This window comes from Equus przewalskii, chromosome 20, assembly GCF_037783145.1.
Source record: "Equus przewalskii isolate Varuska chromosome 20, EquPr2, whole genome shotgun sequence".
Classification (NCBI taxonomy): domain Eukaryota; kingdom Metazoa; phylum Chordata; class Mammalia; order Perissodactyla; family Equidae; genus Equus; species Equus przewalskii.
This window is the reverse complement of record NC_091850.1, coordinates 9186794-9202129: the sequence shown is the minus strand read 5'-3', so window position 1 is coordinate 9202129 and position 15336 is coordinate 9186794. Positions and strand designations below refer to the sequence as shown.

The 15336-nt window shown below is 38.8% G+C and overlaps 1 protein-coding gene across 29 annotated transcripts in view; it reads left to right on the top strand.

Annotated features, from left to right (window-relative positions):
* RNF180 (ring finger protein 180) overlaps positions 1 to 15336 on the top strand; it is a 276981-nt gene that overhangs the window by 101418 nt on the left and 160227 nt on the right. For 8 of the 29 annotated variants that reach the window (XM_070587482.1, XM_070587490.1, XM_070587489.1 and 5 more), the window contains one exon: positions 5861 to 6213. The exons of 19 other annotated variants lie outside the window; for them this stretch is intronic. The gene's annotated coding sequence lies outside the window, so the exon portion shown is untranslated. Of the gene's footprint in view, positions 1 to 5860; positions 6214 to 12639; positions 12676 to 15336 lie in introns of those variants that run through there. 2 more of the 29 variants (XM_070587492.1, XM_070587487.1) reach the window with 1 other exon arrangement.

Here is a 15336-nt window from a genome sequence, read left to right as displayed (position 1 = left end):
GAGAGAATGTGGTGTATCCATGAAACTGGAAAATTTCCATGATTGAAGTTCAGGGATTAAGAGGGAGTTTGACAAGATTTGAGGCTAGAAAGATGATATTGGTTTGATCATTTATAGTCTGTAAGCCAAATGAAGGACTTTGATCTTTATCCCAAGAGCTGAGAAGTTACTGAAAAAGAGTGACATGATCTTGAATTCTAAAAAGATCATTTTGAGGGTGGGCCCGGGGGTGCTGTGGTTAAGTTCGCATGTTCCACTTCGGCGGCCTGGGGTTTGTTTGTTTGGATCCTGGGTGCAAACTTATGCACCACTTGTCAAGCCATGCTGTGGCAGGTGTCCCACATATAAAGTAGAGGAAGATGGGCCTGGATGTTAGCTCAGGGCCAGTCTTCCTCAGCAAAAAGAGGAGGATTGGCAGCAGATGATAGCTCAGAGCTAATCTTCCTCAAATAAATAAATAAATAAGATCATTCTGGCTATTATGTGGAGAATGCATTAGAAAGGTAACAAGAATGGTTGCAGGGAGGCTGCCGTTAAATGAGGCTTTCGGTTTTTTTCCTTCCATTCTGACCTTTTGAGTAAAACAAGTTTTCATCTTTGAAGTACATTCTCAAAACGCAAATAGAAAAACCAAGCAGTCCAGTAGAATTTGGTTCCTTTACGTTTGTAACACTGCAAACGTTTAATTAGTAATGTTAATCTAAATGACATTTTTGTTACCTGATCTTTTCCCTGTAGTGTTTATACCTGTAGTAGTTAAATCAATATAGTTGGCTCACTTTTAACAAACTAAGAGAATGTTATTGCTAGCATTGTAAATGCCAAGTGTTAAACATCATTCAAAACATTATATAATATTAATTTGTTTGTCAACTTTTTATATTTAACCTATTTTTCTTAATTAAAAATCTTAAAGATCATTAGATGGTAAAAAGATAATGCAGGGGCCAGCCTGGTAGTGTAGTGGTTAAGGTCTCGTGCTCTGCTTCTGGGGCCCAGGGTTCACAGGTTTTGATCCAGGGCTCAGACCTGCTACCCATCAGGCCATGCTGTGGCAGCATCCCACATAAAATAGAGGAAGATTGGTACAGATGTTAGCTCAGGGCCAATCTTCCTCACAAAACAAAACAAAATAAAAAAAGATAATGCATCAGATTTGGAATTTTAAAATTAAATATTCTCATTGTACAGAGCAGCTAAAACTCTTCTCTACCCTTAAAAAAAAACAAAATAGCAATGAATCAGCTCCCCCTGCTGCTTGAAGAAATTACTTCATTTATTAAATGTTTTGTGAACATTTTTCTGATACCATTAAGTGAAATTGGGTGTTAGATACTTTCTCCTCCTCCTCTTCCTCCTTCTCCCATGTGAAAAATTTGAGACCTGAAAAATGTGTCGTAATGTTTTTAAAATCCTAATAATACAGTGTTTAAAATTTTTCGTTTAATTTTTTCCCAAGGAGATAACCTGTTGTGCCACTAGTTTAAAGGCTTTAAATTTCTCAAATCAGGTTGCTTCCAGTTTAATCATTCATCTTCAAATACATCCACTAAAACTTTATCGCATATATTTGTGTGATTTTTTTAAAAATCAAGTGACTGTAGACTTATAATAGTTTGGTATGTCCTGTTTTACCTGTAAAATTATATTGGAAGTAAATATCATATATATGTATATATTTTTTCTAAGACTGTGCGTGTGTAAATACAGCTGAAGTAGTTGGCAGTCTCATTTGTAATTGAGGCTTCTGTATTTACCCTGGTTATCTTTGCCATGTCTAAGTTTTAAGAAAAGGAAACAGAATATTAACACTCTTAACCCAGCCTTTTATGTTCCTCCCACTTCTATCAATTGCTGTCACTGATTTTCCTCTTTTTGGTTGGCATGAAAGGATGCTTTAACGTTTAAGTATTTAGGGAGAGAGAAATGTGTGCTTGCTTTATATTAACAGTTCTCAAATGAAGGAGATTGGGCTGGAGCTCACATAGCAGAATCAACTGTGGAATTTTTTCTAAACCTACCTTTCCTCTGTATAAGTGAATGTGTTGTTTTTGGGTTAATTTAAAAATAAGTCATGCCTCAGGTTTTGTTTGCTTTGTTCGCTTTTGTTTTTCTTTTTTATAAGCCTAGAGGAGAATAGTAGTATCATGCCTTAAAATATACTTGGGCAAATGATATAAGAAAGTTGCTTGCTCTAAAAATGATAGTATTTATTTGGCATAGGAAGTAACTGGAAGCTTGGTGACTGAGGGCATGAGTTCTGAAGCCAGGCTGTCTCAATGGAAATCTTTGCTTTGCTGCTGCTGACTCTGGGACCTTGAATAAGTTATGTAAAAGTTACTTAATTTCAAGTTATGTAAAAGTCGCTTTATTTCTTTTGTTTCAATTTCCTTATCTGTAAAATAAACAGAGTCTGGGCACAGTAAGCACAGTACAAGTGTTTGTTACCTAGTGCAAATAAGAAGAATATGTACATTGTAAAATTTCCTTCACCTACCTAGAACTATGATTTCAGTGTTTATTCTCAAAGAAATGATCATAAAGCATCTCTAGAATTTATAGTAGATAGTGATTTCTTAGTACCATGGTCAATCTTATGTGATTAAATATAATGATCACTTTATATGATTAAATGAAATAATGGAATATGTACAATGAAATAATAAAATGAGATAATAAATGTAAGGTAACTAACATGGTCCCTGGCATATAATAAGTTTCTTCACTCCCTTTATATGGTCAACACTGTGTCTAGTAATCACTCAATAAATATTGATAGGTTGATTGCCATTAACTTAAGTTGATGTTAATTATTAATTTTATTTATTAATAATTAATAATTATTAATAATTAATAATTGATTTTTTTGTAGACCAATCTAGAAATATTTGTTTAGTTAATATGTAGACAGAACCTTGAAAAGTCAGAAAAAATTGGGCATCTATAAATGAAGTAAAGGTGACTATTTGTCAATGCCAGTTTGTATTCTTTTTTTTAATCTTTTTTTAATTTTATTTATGTAATTTTTAGATTGGCACCTGAGCTAACATCCATTGCCAATCTTTTTTTTTTTAACTTCTTCTCCCCAAAGCTCCCCAGTACATAGTTCTAGGTCCATCTGGTTGTGCTATGTGGGATGCTGCCCCAGCATGGCCTGATGAGCGGTGCCAGGTCTGTACCCAGGATCTGAACCAGTGAAACCCTCAGCCAACAAAGTGGAGTGCATGAATTTAACCACTCGGCCGTAGGACTGCCCCCTCAATTCCAGTTTGTATTCTTTTTTTTTTAAAGATTGGCACCTGAGCTAACAACTATTGCCGATCTTCCTTTTTTTTTTCTGCTTTTTCTCCCAAAATCTCCCAAGTACATATAGTTGTATATTTTAGTTGTGGGTCCTTCCAGTTGTGGTATGTGGGATACCTCCTCAACGTGGCCTAATGAGCAGTGCCATGTCTGTGCCAAGGATCCGAACTGGTGAAACCCTGGGCCGCCGAAACGGAGCATGCAAACTTAACCACTAGGCCACGGGGCCGGCCCCAGTTTGTATTCTTTATGAGAGCATTTTTAAGAATTCATTAGAGTTATACTAATTTGCATCACTGTCATCTCATGATGGAAGGGGCTAATATGTCTGAGTGTGAATGTTTGTAAGATTAATTCTGTTCTTCAAAAATTTTATCTGTACCTTCATTTTGTTTCTGAGGCAAATTATTTAGGTAAAGATACACTGCTTATTTTTATTGAGTCACTTCCAATCAATTTCCCAAGGTTCTTTAAAAAATAGATTTGTGTAGTCCATTTAAATTTGTTAGAATGGACCCTGGCTCATATATGACCAAATTGTTAAGAATTCAGATTTTTAAATGAATTTTTTCTAAGAATACAGAAAGTAAAAACAAGCACACTATTATCAATGCACATTTTTGGCAGTTTTCAGTAGTTTGAAGAAAATAGTTTAAAACCTGCAGGGGCTAGGGAATGTAAAGAGTAATGAAAAATCTATAAAATTTGATACAGAATAGATATTCTTTCATTTACCAAGCATTTATTAAGTACCTATTGCACTTCAGACACTACCTTGTGATCTGAGGGTCCAAAGAGAACCAGGGTAATGTATGCTCCATGGAGCTTATCAACTAAAACTTTTATGATTTTCAAGTGTTTCTTGATCTCTTTTCTTTAAGGATTGATTGACTGACTGATTGATTTAAAGATTGGCACCTGAGCTAACATCTGTGGCCAATCTTCCTTTTTTTTTTTTTCTTTCTTCTCCTCAAAGACCCCCAGTACATAGTTGTATATTCTAGTTGTAGGTCCTTCTGGCTCTGCTATGTGGGTTGCTACCTCAGCATGGCTTGACGAGTAGTGCCAGGTCCATGCCCAGGATCCAAGCTGGTGCAACCCTAAGCCATGAAAGTGTAGCCCATGAACTTACCCACTTGGCCATGTGGCCGGCCCCTATTCACTATTTTTTAAAATAAGTTTTATTAGGGTATAATTTACATATGATAAAATGCACATTTCAGTGAGTTTTGACAATGTATACATACTCACGTACCTGCCACCATTATCAAGATGTACAACATTTGTAGAGTTTCTTATAAATGAAATCATACGGTATATATTCTTTTATCTCTGGCTTTTTATGTTCAACATAGTGTTGTTGAGATTGATTCATGTTGTTGCATATATCAATAGCTCATTCCTTTTTATTATTAAATATTACCGCATTGTATGAATCCCATAGTTGTTTATCCCTTGTATGGATGCCATAGATTTTGATGGACATTTATGGTGTTTGCAGTTTTGAGCTATAATAAAATTTCTATGAATGTTTGTATACAAATCTTTATGAACATATATTTTCATTTCTTTGGTTATTGCAAGGAATTGCTAGGTCTTATGGTAAGTTTAAGCATAGCTTTTTAAGAAACTAACAAACTGTTTTCTAAAATAACTATACCATTTTGCTTTCCCACTGGCAATGTATGAGGGTCACTTGCTCTATATCTGTGTCAGTACTGATATTGCCAGTTTTTTTTTTTATTAGCTATTGTAATGTACAGAGGGATACCTCATTGTGGTTTGAATTTGCGTTTTTCTAGTGACTAATGATGTTATGCGTCTTTTGTTGTGGTTATTAGACGTTAGTACATCTTCTTTTGTGAAATGGCTTTTAAAATTTTTTACTCATTGTTAAAATTGCATTTTTTTATTTAGTTGTGAGAGTTCTGTATATATTCTCACTAAAAAGTTCTTGTCAGATATGGGTTTTGCCAAAATTTTCTTCTGGTCTGTGGCTTGTGTTTTCATTATTGTAGTGATGCTTTTCAAAGAGAAGATGGTTTAATTTTGGTGAAATCCAGTTTATCATTTTTTTCCCTACGTGGTTAGTGTTTTTGCGTCTGAGAACACTTTGCCTATCCCAAGGTTTCAAAGATTTTCTCCTATGTTTTCTTCTAGACATTTTGTAGTTACAGCTTTTACTTTCAGGACACTGATCCGTTTTGAGTTATTTTTGTGTATGGTGTGTGGTAAACATCAAGTTGTTTGTTTACCATATATGGATATCTAATTGTTCCAGCACCAATAATTGAAAAGTCTATCTTTTTAAATTACCTTTCCATATTTGCCAAAAATCAATTGACCGTAGATACAGGTCTATTTTTGGACTCTACTCTGTTCCGTTGATCTAGTATGTGTTGAAATCAGGTATTGTATGTCCTCCACCTTTATTCTTCTATTACAAAATTTTTCAGAGTGATTTAGGTCATTTTGCATTTTTGCATAAATTTTACAATCTATCAATTTCTATAAAAAAAACTTCTGAGATTTTAAGTGGGATTGTATTGATCTATAGGTTGATATGAGAAGAATTGGCATCTTAAAAACATTGAACCTTTCAGAGGGATCCAAGATGGCGCCGTGAGTAGTCCTCTTTGTCTCTCCCCCTTCGAGTCTACAATTATTTGGACACTCATCGCTTAACAAAGGATATCCAGATAGCATCTCAGGACGTCTGAGAGACCCATGTGACTATACATCAGAAGGCGGCGGAGGATGTGGAGATAGGTGGAGATAGGTGAAAACTCTCCGACCCCGACCGAACAGCCTAGTACCTGCAAGCAGCTTTCTTCCAACGGAGCCCCCAGAAGATCAACACACACCTAGGGCAGGAGCGAGCACACACCAGAGGAGCGACAGTGGAAACAGGTGACCAGAACCCTACCAAAACCCCCCGCAATTACTCCTAAACGCAGAGGGAAACTCTAGAGGTACACACCTGAGCCCACGGAGAGAGTCTCGCCCCGTCATTGACAGGGAGATCCTACCTAGTGTTCACAGCACCCGAAGGGTCCCAGAGAGAATCACTGAGGGTATGGCGGCCCCCTGGCTGCCACTGCCTGCACGGTGGGGAAAGGGATTGCCAGAGATCTCGGAGAGGACTGGGGCTGGGTGAAGCTCCAGAGGCTGGCTCCGTGCCCCGGAGGGGAAGCTCCAGAGTTCCGCCCAGGCAGCAGACAAAACTCTCTGTCTGCCATTAGCGGAGGGGCTACGCCCAGCATCCACAACACCGGGAGGGTCCCGGAGAGGAGAATATCAGGCAGGGCAGCAGCTGACCAGCTACCACTGAAATCGGGATCTCCGGCTATCTCCCAGACAGGGCAAAGGGCTCCCCGAGTTCCTGGGGAACAGGACTGGGGCTGGGTGGAGTTCCAGGGACCCAACTCCGTAGCCTAGGGGGAAACCCTACAGGCTCACAGCAGCCTCAGGGAAAGCCTCTGCACAGCACTAGTAGAGAGCACCCATCTGGCATCCACAAGGCTGGAAGACCCCGGGACAAAAGTAGCATAGCTAGGTGAGGTAACCACAGACTGTAGAAGATGCCAATAGCTCTGCTGTGACCCATAGTGGACAAGTGAGATTTTGTGGGTGCCGACAGTGACAGAGCGGCAAATATAAGTGATCCTACCCCTGACCGCTGGAAAAGCCCAGAACACCGTTGTAGACCCCAAGGAGGGAGCACATCTAGGTGGGCTGCAACAGTAGGCACCAGCAGCCTGAAGCCCCCCCGTGATGGCCCCCACGGCAGAAGAGGGAATCCAAAGGACCACTGTGACTACGAGGAGGGGCCCAGGCCCAGTTAGCAACTGTGGATAGGGTTCCTGGTTGGTGCAGTATAAACAGCTGCTCCCCCACCACATCAGCAGAAACAAGTGGAAGGAGCAACTAAACTCTACCTCTATGTGGAGACACAAATCTACAACATTAAGCAATATGAAAAAATACATTAAATCTCCAGAACAGAAGGAAAATAACAAATACACAGAAAACAATCCCAAAGAAAATGAGATATATAACCTAAATGATGATGACTTTAAAACAGCCATCATTAAAATACTCAATGAGTTAAGAGAGAATTCAGATAGACAACTCAACCAGTTCAGGAGCTATGCCACAAAAGAGTTTGATACGATAAAGAAGAACCAAACAGAAATATTGGAAATGAAGAACACAATAGAGGAGATTAAGAAAAATCTAGATGCTCTGAACAGTAGGGCCTATAATATGGAGGAAAGAATTAGCAATTTGGAAGATGGCAATATAGAATTGTTGCAGGCAGAGGAGGAGAGAGAAGCAAGACTTAAAAGAAATGAAGAAACTCTCCGAGAATTATCAGACACAATTAGGAGATGCAACGTAAGGATTATAGGTATACCAGAGGGAGAAGAGAAGGAGAAAGGGGCAGAAAACCTATTCAAAGAAATAATGGCTGAGAACTTCCCAAATCTGGTGAGGGAGATGGATCTTCAGGTGACAGAAGCCAATAGATCTCCAAACTTTATCAATGCAAGAAGGCCAACTCCACGGCATATAGTAGTGAAGCTAGCAAAAGTCAACGACAAGGAGAAAATATTAAGGACAGCCAGGCAAAAGAAACTAACCTACAAAGGAACCCCCATCAGGCTATCAGCAGATTTCTCAGCAGAAACTTTACAGGCTAGAAGAGAGTGGAATGATATATTCAAAAATCTGAAGGACAAAAATCTACAGCCGAGAATTCTCTACCCAGCGAAAATATCCTTCAAATACGATGGAGAAATAAAAACTTTCCCAGATAAACAAAAATTAAGGGAGTTCATTGCCACAAAACCTCCTCTTCAGGAAATCCTCAGGAAAACCCTCATTCCTGAAAAATCCAAAAAAGGAAAGGGGCTACAAAACCAAGAGCAGAGGAGATAAGTAGAAGGACAACAACAGAGAGTAGCAGCTCTACATCAGAACAGATTAAACCATGGGACGAGAAACAAAGGAAACTGAAGAAAACCAGAAAACAAGACACAAAATGGTAGTGGTAGGCCCCCACGTCTCAATAATCACTCTAAATGTAAGTGGATTGAACTCCCCAATCAAAAGACACAGAGTGGCAGGATGGATCAAAGAACAAGATCCAACAATATGCTGCCTCCAGGAAACACACCTCAGCCCCAAAGACAAACACAGACTCAGAGTGAAGGGATGGAGAACAATACTCCAAGCTAATAATGAACAAAAGAAAGCAGGTGTCGCTATATTAATATCAGACAAGGTAGACTTCAAAGCAAAACAGATAAAGAAAGACAAAGAGGGACAGTATATAATGATAAAAGGGACTCTCCACCAAGAAGACATAACACTTATAAATATATACGCACCCAGCACAGGAGCACCAAAATTTGTAAAGCAACTCTTAATAGAACTAAAAGAAGACATCAACAACAATACAATAATAGTAGGGGGCCTCAACACACCATTAACACCAATGGACAGAACATCAAGACAGAAAATCAACAAGGAAATAATAGAATTAAATGAAAAGTTAGACCAGATGGACTTAATAGATATATATAGAACACTTCATCCAAAAACAGCAGGTTGCACATTCTTCTCAAGTGCACATGGAACATTCTCAAGGATTGACCATATTTTGGGAAACAAAGCAAACATCAATAAATACAAGAGAGTTGAAATAATATCAAGCATCTTTTCTTATCATAATGCTATGAAACTAGAAATCAACTACAAGAAAAAAGAGAAAGGTGCAAAAATGTGGAGACTAAACAACACGCTTCTGAACAAACAATGGATCATTGAAGAAATTAAAGAAGAAATCAAATATTATCTGGAGACAAATGAAAATGAGAACACGACATACAAAATCATTTGGGATGCAGCAAAAGCAGTCCTAAGAGGGAAATTCATCGCTATACAGGCTCACCTCACTAAACAAGGAAAAGCTCACATAAGCAACCTCAAACGACACCTAACAGAACTAGAAAAAGAAGAACAAACAAAGCCCAGAGTCAGTAGAAGGAGGGAAATAATAAAAATAAGAGCAGAAATAAACGATATTGAAACAAAAAAGAAAATAGAAGGCATCAATGAAACAAAGAGTTGGTTATTCAAAAAAATTAACAAAATCGACAAACCTTTACCCAGACTCACCAAGAAAAGAAGAGAGAAATCGCAAATAAATAAAATTAGGAATGAAAGAGGAGAAATCACAACAGATACCAATGAAATACAAGGGATAATAAGAGAATACTATGAAAAACTATATGCCAACAAATTGAACAACCTGGAAGAAATGGACAAATTCCTAGACTCCTACAATCTCCCCAAACTGAATCAGGAAGAAATGGAGAATCTGAATAGGCCAATCACAAGTAAGGAAATAGAAACGGTAATCAAAAACCTCCCCAAAAATAAGAGTCCAGGACCAGACGGCTTCTCTGGAGAATTCTACCAAACATTCAAAGAAGACTTAATACCTATTCTTCTCAAACTATTCCAGAAAATTGAGGAAGATGGAGTACTCCCTAACACATTCTATGAAGCCAACATCACTGATCCCCAAACCTGATAAGGACAACACAAAGAAGGAGAACTACAGGCTGATATCGCTGATGAACATAGATGCAAAGATCCTCAACAAAATTCTGGCAAACCGAATACAGCAATACATCAAAAAGATTATACACCATGATCAAGTGGGATTTGTACCAGGGACACAGGGATGGTTCAACATCCGCAAGTCAATCAACGTGATACACTACATCAACAAAATGAAAAACAAAAACCACATGATCATCTCAATAGATGCAGAGAAAGCATTCGACAAGATCCAACACCCATTTATGATAAAAACCCTCAATAAAATGGGTATAGAAGGAAAGTACCTCAACATAATAAGGGCCATATATGACAGACCCACAGCCAACATCATACTCAATGGACAAAAACTGAAAGCCATCCCTCTGAGGACAGGAACAAGACAAGGGTGCCCACTTTCACCACTCCTATTCAACATAGTACTGGAGGTGTTGGCCAGAGCAATTCGGCAGGAAAAAGAAATAAAAGGAATCCAAATAGGTAACGAAGAAGTAAAACTCTCGCTGTTTGCAGACGACATGATCTTATATATAGAAAACCCCAAAGAATCCATAGAAAAACTATTAGAAATAATCACCAACTACAGCAAAGTAGCAGGGTATAAAATCAACATACATAAATCAGTAGCATTTCTATACACTAACAATGAACTAATAGTATCGAGCTCTTTTGTAACATAGCTCCTGAACTCTTTGTGTTGTCTATCTATGTTCTCTTTTAACTCCTTGAGTTTTTTAATGATAACTATTTTGAATTCTTTGTCATTTAGGTTATAGATTTCTGTGTCTTTGGGATTGTTTTCTTGGTACTTGTCCTTTTCCTTATGTTCTAGAGATTAAATATATTTTTTCATACTGCTTAATGGCATGGGTTTGTGCCTCCATGTAGAGATAGTGTTTGGTTACTATTTCCACTTGCTGCCACTGTGGGGGGTGGAGGGGAGAAGGTAGGAGCTTTGTAATATGCACCCACCAGGATCCCTGTCAGCTGTTCCTGACCCAGCTTGGGCCACTCCTTGAGAGCGCAGTGGCCCTTTGGGGATCTCCCTTAGACTATGGGAACAATCACACATGCAGGCTTCGGGTTGCTGCTGCCTGCTCCCACAGACCCACCTAGACATGCTCCCTCCTTAGGGACTGTTGCCATGTTATGGACTTTCGCTGTAGCCAGGAACTGGTTGGTCCAGACTCACAGCTCTGAAACTGTCTTGTCCTGCTGGATCACACTTTCCCGCTGTGGGCTGCAGCAGAAATATGGGCATCTGATGCAGCCAGTGGTTAGCATGTGCAGCTGTGCCACTTCTGCTCCAAGGTCGCCTAGACTTTGTGCTTGGTGGGTGGGCCTCTCCATTAGGGCCAAGCTGTGGGATCATGGAATTTCCTACTGGAGCAAGGAGTAATCACGCTGGGGCTCTAGATTCTCACTGGCCACTAGCACAGTCCTGCTAGATCTCACGTGCCCCCTCGCTGCTACAGCAGATCTGTGGGTGTTTAATGCAGCCAATGGGTAGCTCACCCAGCCACGCCACTTCTCTTCCAAGGTTACCCAGCCTTTGTGCTTGGTGGTTGGGGCCTTTCCACTAGGGCTGAGCAGTGACTGTCTCTGGCCTGCTGTGGGACCGTGGATTTTCCCAGTGGACCAAGGAGCAATCACACTGGGTCTCTGGATTGCCACCACCCACTTGTGCAGTCCCGCTGGATATCACTTGCCCCTTTGAGGCAATAGCAGAGCTGTGGGTGTTTAATGCAGCCAGCGGATAGCTCATCTAGCCAACCCACTCCTGCTCCAAGGCTGCCCAGCCTTTGTGCTTGGTGAGTGAGGCCTCTCCATTAGGGCCAAGCAGAAACTCTAACTGGGGCCGCCGTGGGACCATGGATTTTCCTACTGGGCCACAGAGCAATCACGGGGGGCTTAGGGCTGTAGTCACCTGTTTCCCCAGTTGCACTGATGCACACACCTGCCCTTGGGGCTTTGGCAGTGCTATGAGCATTTCAGCCAGGAGAGAGTCGCTTGCGGGTACTAGGCTGTCTGGGGGCTGGAGACTTTTCACCTATCTGCACCTCCTCCCTTGGGGTAGTTGATCCACCTTCTGATGTATAGCAGCACAGGTCTCTCAGGCATCCTGAGGTGCTGTGCGAGTATCCTCCATTGATCAATGAATGTCCATTTAGTTGCAGTTTGAAGGAGAAGAGACAAAGAAAACCGCTCACTCCATCATGTTGGTGATGTCACTCTTAGATCATTGATTTTAGACCTTTCTTTTTTCAAATATAAATATTTACATTCTAAAGCTTCCTCAGGCCACTGCCTTAACTGCATCCTACAAATTTTAATATGTGTGTTTTCCTGTTCATTCAATTTGAAATATTTTCTAATTTCTCTTCTGATTTCTTCTTTGACCCACAAGTTCTAAAAGTATAGTTTTTAACTTCAAAATATTTGAGAATTTTGAAGATAACTTTCTGCTGCTGTTTTCTAATTTAATTCCATTTTAGTCAAAGAACACGTTTAGTATGACTTCATTCCTTTGAAATTTAAATAATGGTCCAATATAATCTCTCTTGGAGCATACTCCATGTGCACTTTAAACAAATATCTGTTCTGCAGTTGTTGGGTACGGTATTTCACAAGTGTCAGTTGATTGATAGTGTTGTCTAAATGTTTTATATTCTTACTAAGTTTCTGTCTACTTGTTCTACAGATTTATGAGACAGATGCTGAAATTTTCAAGTATAATTATAGGTTTGTCCATTTCCTCTTTAAGTTCTGTCGGCTTTTGCTTCAAGCATTTTGAAGTTCTGCTATTAGGTGCATATATGTTTACAATTGTTGTAGCTTTTTGATGAATTGACTCATTTGTAATTATTAAAAGTTTCTTTTTTATCCCTGATAATATTCCTTGTTCTGAAATCTAGTTTGTCTGATATTAATATAGGGATTCCAGCTTTCCTTTGATTTGAGTTTGCATGATAAAAGTTCTGTATCCTTTAAATTTTAACCTCTTTGTCTTTATGTTAAAGTGAATTTCTTGCATATAACGTATAGCTTGGCTTTTGTCATCCAATCTAATATTCTCTGATTTGTAGTTGGAGTATTTAGACCATTTACATTTAGTGTAAATATTAATATGATTGAGTTTAAATCTAATATCTTATTTCCTATTTGTTTTATGTTCTGTATTCTGTTTTTCTTCTTTTTCTGTCATTTTGGATTAATTATTTTCAGAATTCCTTTTGTCTTCTGTTGGCTTTTTAGGGTACTTACTTTTGGTTTACAATATGCATCATTAATTTAACACAGCCTTTCTTTAAATTATCTTATACCACAGTATGCATACAGTGAGAACCTTACTCACTATACTTCCATTTCTTCCTTCTTACTCTTTGTATTATTGTTTTCATACATTTTAATTATGCATTTATCAACTCCACAATACATTTTTAACATTCTACTTTAACTAGTAAATTGTCCTTTAAAGAAAATAAAAAATAAAAATATATATTTTACATTCACCAACATATTTACCATTTTGGGATCTCTTTATTCAGTTGTGTTGATCCAAGTTCCATTTGATGAAATTTTTCTTATGCTGAAGAACTTCTTTGACATGTCTTGTAATTCAAGTTTACTAGTGGCAAATTCTTTTAGGGTTTGTTTCTGTGAAAAAGTCTTTATTTCACCTTCATCTAAAACGTTTTTTATATAGTAAAACTACTCTATGGTGTACGGTTTCCTGGGGTTTGACAAATGCCTGGGGTTCATTATGCATAATTACAATCAAGATACAGAACAGTTCCATTATCCCCCCAAATTCGCCCATGCTGGTGCTTCATAGTGAATCCCTTCCTCCCCACCCCAAAACCTGACAGTTACTGATCTGTCTTCCATCTCCTCCATGGTTTTATTATGCTGGCTTACCTTGTTGAAGTGGTTATTCCACTCTCACTGTATACATACTATGGTATAAGATAATTTAAAGAAAGACTGTGTTAAGTTAAGGATGCATATCGTAAACCAAAAAGCAACTACTAAGGGGAAAAAAAAAGTAGTTGTTCCACTTCAACAAGCCTGTAACTTCTCCATCTTACCCTGGATCCTAGTTTAGCTTCTCTACCTTCTGGGCCAGATGGATATGTACTTAGCTCTATAATGAAGGCTTCTAGTTTCTCTGACTTATACCCATACTATCAAGATCAGAGACAGTGAAACTGGTTTGGGTTTCAGTTCATCCTCATATATATGAGCTTTTCCTTGCTGTCCCTTACTTTGCATCCATCTTCTTTTCCTAGCTTCCTCAGCCTTAGCAGGCCCTGTATCCCTGGGTCTTAGGGGTTTGGCCATCTCAATACTTCTGTCCCTTCCAGTTATAATTCTGGGTCCAGCATTGTGTTTCTGTCTCTTCCTCAGGGGTGGGGGATTTTGTATTGTTGTTTTTCAGTCCCCTAAGGGTCACAATGTTTGCTGCCTTTCCCCTGGTAATTTAAGGCTTTTATTCTCTTGGAGATGTAGGGAGAAGGATCTGGATTGAATTTTGTGCCTTTCCCTCAGTGGCTGCTGTTCTTCCCCCTCAGGCCTGTACTATGTTGGACTTTTATTGGATACCAAACACTGTAAATTTCATGTTTCTGAGTGTTATACTTTGTTTTATTCCTTTAAAGCCTGTTGTGTTTTGTTCTTCTGAGCAGTTATTTGTAGATAAGTTTGATAATTTAGAAGCCTGTTTTTAGGTTCTTTAGGTCAGGTTTAAAGTAGTTTTTATTCCAGGGCTAATTTAGCCCCACTTTTATGGTATGACCCTTTGAGTCTCTACCGAATGCTTCATTATTTAATGAATCCTTTTCTCTCGGGCTGGTTGGAACATAATGATTTCTGGCCCTGTATGAGCTCTTGGAGTTGTTCAGCTTATAGCTCCCCTATAATTATTCTTTCTGCTGTAAATGTTCTTAGCACAGTCTCCTGGAGTTTTACTCTAAGCATGACCATGCTGGAATTTGTTCAAAGACTCAAGGGGACCCATACACAGATTCCTGGAGCTCTTTTTTCTCTTTCTTCCTTTTCTTTCTCTTGGGTACTGCGTTCTGCAAATTTCAGCTTGCTTTAACCTCCATAAAATCTGATTTCTGTTTCTTCAACTCACAAAGTTAGCCAGGATTTGTTGGGGTTCCTTCTTCATGTGTACTGTACTCTGTTAATTGCCTCCAGGCAGAAAGTCTAGATGATTGTAGGCTCAATTTGTTTGTTTCATTTCTCTCAGAAATCATAGTGCTTTGCTGCCTGTTATCCCACTGTCTGAAAATAATTCATTCTTACATTTTGTCCAGTTTCTGGTTGTTTGTGGCAGGAAGTTAATTCTGAACTCTTATTCCTTCATAGCCCTAAGTGAAATTCCAAAAGTCGTTGCTA